Source organism: Asparagus officinalis, chromosome 7 (genome assembly GCF_001876935.1).
Source record: "Asparagus officinalis chromosome 7, Aspof.V1, whole genome shotgun sequence".
NCBI lineage: Eukaryota > Viridiplantae > Streptophyta > Magnoliopsida > Asparagales > Asparagaceae > Asparagus > Asparagus officinalis.
Genome location: NC_033800.1, coordinates 62,865,325 through 62,870,798, shown reverse-complemented (window position 1 = coordinate 62,870,798; position 5,474 = coordinate 62,865,325).

Genomic DNA, 5,474 nt, shown 5'->3' with positions numbered 1-5,474 from the left:
AATTTCTTTTTATAATTTTTTTTTTATAATTTATGTCATTTTAAGTGATTAATAAAATTATTGATTATTTTATTATTTTTTTGTCTTTTTTTTAATTTAAAAACTTAAATCAAAATTTAAAATTTTGAAAAAAAATTAAAGAAAAAAGAAAAACCCGGCCGGTGCGGAGCGCCGGGGCCGGGTCGGGCTCGGGTTTTTGCCCCCGCCCGGGCCGGATTTCCGGCCGGGCCGGGCCGGATGGATACCGATGCTACCCTGCCGCTCGGCCGTTTCCATTCTTCTTCTCGCTTGCCCATTTCCTCTCGCTCTTTCAATCTAGGCATCAGACCTCTTTTCCTGGCGCGTGGCCTCCCCTCCACCCAATGCCGCTGCTTCGGCATCGAATCGCTGTCCTCGCCGGCGAGCGTGGCCCTCCACCGCTCAACCCCCCCCCCGCCACCCCGCCCGGCACCCACGCCCGCCCCGGCCAAGTACGTCCAGCGCTCGGCAATACCATAGGGCAAACGCCTCGTAGAGCTAGAAAGAGAGAGGGATCGGAGAAGAGGACGCGGGAAATATGAAGAGGATAGACGAACGGCTCTTCTGCCGCATTGCAGAGCTGCGAAGGTCCCCGCCCATGGGCGATATCGAGTAAGTAAAGGAATACTGAGGAGAGTTTTTTTTTATGATTTATTTTCGTTTTGGGCGCTGTTTGTTTGCGTCAAGAAAAAATGCAGAAAGTGCTCATTTCTCTGAAGCAGTCAAAATTTGCTGTTTTCCGCATAATGCATACGTTTTGTTTGCAAAAACAAAAAATTAAAAAGTAAAGTGGTGACGCCACATGCAAGAATTTTCTCTACGGAAAATTTTCTGCTAAAAAACGCGCGATTAGGCGGAGAAAAAACCCCGTTTTTCTCTCTTCATACAAAAAAACGAAATCTCCCGAATTCTCTCCAAATTCTCGTTCCTTGGTCACGCCTCGCTAGGACTGTCGCAAAACAGCTCCGCGGCCCAGGCCCGGCGCGGCCGCGGCCGGAAACGCCGGCGCAAGTCTGGGGTCCGGGCGCCGGGCCGCGGGGGCGGCTCTGTTGTGGCCCGGCCCGGGGCGCCGGGCGTTTGCGGCCCGGAATAGGTAGTTTTTTTAATTATTTATTTTTATTTTTAATGTATTATGATTATATATGTATAATATAAATATATATAATATGTATAGTAATATGTAATATAATTATTTTTATTTATATGTATATATAATATATTTTATATATGTATAATATATGTATATTATATAATATATGTATATATAACATTATTTCTATAATGTTATAATATGGTCTATATGTGTCGTATAATATATACTCTCTGCTAAGTATATAGTAATATATAAGTATACTCTCTGCTTATGTAAGTATATAATGTATAAGTTATAGTAAGTAATAGCTTTCTGCTTATATACAGTATATATAAGAATACTTCTCTTATTATATGTATTACTCTCTGCTTATATAATATATTTCGCTATATATGTATAATAATGTCATATGTGTATGTATATACTATACTGCTTGCTTAGTATATAAGTATAATATAAGTTATCTCTCTTATATAAGTATATATATGTATAAGTATACTATAAGTATACTTTCTCTTATATATTATATATATTATATATTATATATATAATATATACTATATATATAGGTATTATATATATATATAGTATATAAGAATAACTCTCTTTTATATATGGTATAATGTATGTATGTATGTATATATATACTCTCTGCTCTCTTTAGTATATATGTATATATCAAGTATAGCTCTCTCTTATATAAGTTATATTATTAGTATAACACTCTCTAACTATATGTATAATATATGTGTATATTATATTATACTAATATATTCTCTCTCTCTGTAGTATATATGTATATATAAGTATACTCCTCTGCTTATATATGTATACCCCTATTATTATAAGTATAACTTTTTATATATGTGTGTGTGTGTGTATACTCTCTCTCTTTTAGTATATAAGTATAGATATTAAACGGTTACTTCCCATTGGCGCCAAGCGAGGGCACGGCATTATTATATAGCATATATTATACATATAAGTTATATATATACATATTATTAATATATTATACATATATTGTTAATATATGTATATATAATATATGTATATATAATATTTCTATATATGTATAATATGTCATATGTGTGTATATATATACTCTCTCTTAGTATATAAGTATATATAAGTATTCTCTCTCTTATGTAAGTATATATATGTATTAAGTTATAATAAGTTATACTTTTCTTATATAAAGTATATATACAGAATACTCTCTGCTTATATACTGTAGTACTCTCTCTTTATATAATATATTTGCTATATATGTAGTAAATATGTCATATGTGTATGTATATATATTCTCGTATAGATGTAATGTTATATAAGTATATCTCGTCTTATATAAGTTATATATGTATAAGTTATATATGATATACTTTTCTCTATATATATATATATATATAATGATATATATATATATAATATATATATATATTATATAAAAGAAATACTTTCTCTTTTATATATTATAAATGTATGTATGGTATGTTATATATATACTCTGCCATCTCTCCTTAGTATATATGTATATAGTAAGTTATACTGCTCTCTATATTAAGTGTATATTAGTATCACTGCTCTTATATGTCATAATATAGTGTGTATAATATATATATACTAATATAGCTCCTTCATCCTTAGTATATATGTATATATAGTTATACTCTTCTCTTATATAATGTTACTCCTATTATTAGTATACTGGGCTCTTTTATATATGTGTGTGTGTTGTGTGTGTAATAACTCTCTCTCTTAGTATATAAGTATAGTATATTACATACGCTTACATTCGCCCATTGCGCGCAACGAGCAATCGCATTATATATATTAGCATATATTTATACATATATATCATACATATATATGTATAATATATGTATATATATAATATATGTATATAGAAATATTTCTATATATGTATAATAATGTCATATGTGTGGTATATATATACTTCTCTTAGTATATAAGTATATATAGAGTATACTCTCTGCTTATGTAAGTATATTATATGTATATAGTATAATATACAGTATACTTTCTGCTAATATACAGTATATATAAGAATACTCTCTCTTATATATGTATACGTCTCTTTTTAGTATAATATATTTTCTATACTATGTTAATATGTCATATGTGTTATGTATATATATTACTTGCTCTTAGTATATAAGTATATTCTCTCTTATATAAAGTATATATGATGTAAGTATATATAGTATACGGCTTTCTCTTATTCTACTCTATATATATATAATTATATATATTATATATATAATATATATATATTTATATATATATATATATATATATATATATATATTTTATATATATAGTATATATATATAAGAATACTCTCTTTTTATATATGTATAATGTATGTATGTTTTATATATATACTCTTCTCTCCTTGTATGATATGTATATATCAGTATGACTCTCTCTTATTATAAGTACATATTTAGTATACACCTCTCTTATATAGTGTATAATATATGTGTATATTATATATATACTAAATATACTCTCTCTGTTAGTATATATGTGTATATAGAGTATAACTGCGTGCTGCTTATATATGTATACTCTTCGGCCTATTATATAAGTATAACTCTTTTATATATGTGTGTGTGTGTGTATATACTCTGCTCTCTTAGTATATAAGTATAGGTATATTAGCAACGGTTACTTCGCCCATTGGCGGCCAACGAGCAACCGCTAGCAGGGTTACTTATGCGATTCTTGCTCTCTCATCTTAAATTGTTATACTTCTAAATATATACAATATATTTACATATAATATATGTATAGTATGAATATATAGTTACATAATATTTAGAAGTATATACTGAATACATAATTTATATAAAAAGTATAATAATATTAAACAATAATTTTTAGCATTTATATAAAAAAAGAAAGAAATTTAAAAAAAGCTAGGTGAGATGTACTTACTAATTGTGATGCGATGATTCCAAAATAAATTTATACAATTTTTTTGTTGTAATTTTAAATGAATTTTAAGGTTATTAATAAAGAATTTCTTTTTATAATTTTTTTTTTATAATTTATGTCATTTTAAGTGATTAATAAAATTATTGATTATTTTATTATTTTTTTGTCTTTTTTTTAATTTAAAAACTTAAATCAAAATTTAAAATTTTGAAAAAAAATTAAAGAAAAAAGAAAAACCCGGCCGGTGCGGAGCGCCGGGGCCGGGTCGGGCTCGGGTTTTTGCCCCCGCCCGGGCCGGATTTCCGGCCGGGCCGGGCCGAGGCATGTCCATCCGGCCCGGCCCGGCCCGGAAATCCGGGCCCGGGCCGGGCAAAACCGGAGCCCGACCCGGCCCGGGCCCGACCGGGCCGGGTTTTTTCTTTTTTTTTAATTTTTTTTTCAAAATTTTAAATTTGATTTAAGTTTTAAATTATAAAAAAAGACAAAAAATAATAAAATAATAATAATTTTATTAATCACTTAAAATGACATAAATTACAAATAAAAAATTATAAAATAAATTCTTTATTAATAATTAATAAATTATTTACAAATTATAAGTATAAATTTATTTTGGAATTCATCGCATCACAATAGATAAGTACATCCCAACTAGGTTTTTTCGGCCCGGATTTTTTTCAATTTTTTTCTTTTCTTTTTTTTTTTATATAGAAATGCTAAAAATTAGTTTAATATTATTATATTTTTATATAATTATGTATTAGTATATACTTCTAAATTATTATGTAACTATATATTATATATACATATATTATATGTAAATATATTGTATATATTTATAAGTTATAATTTAAGAGAGAGAGAGAATCGCATAAGTAACCCTGTAGCCGTTGCTCGTTGGGCCAATGGGGAAGTAACCGTTGTAATATACTATACTTATATATACTTATATACTAAGAGAGAAAGTATACACACACACATATATAAAAGAGTATACTTATATAATAGGGAGTATACATATATAAGAGAGAGTATACTTATATATACATATATACTAAGAGAGAGAGTATATTAGTATATATATATATATATATATATACACACATATATTATACATATATAAGAGAGTGTATACTAATATATACTTATATAAGAGAGAGTATACATATATAAGAGAGAGTATACTTATATATACATATATACTAAAAGAGAGAGTATATATATATATATATATATACACATATATTATACATATATAAGAGAGTGTATACTAATATGTACTTATATAAGAGAGAGTATACTTATATATACATATATACTAAGAGAGAGAGAGTATATATATACATACATACATACATTATACATATATAAAAGAGAGTATTCTTATATATATATATATATA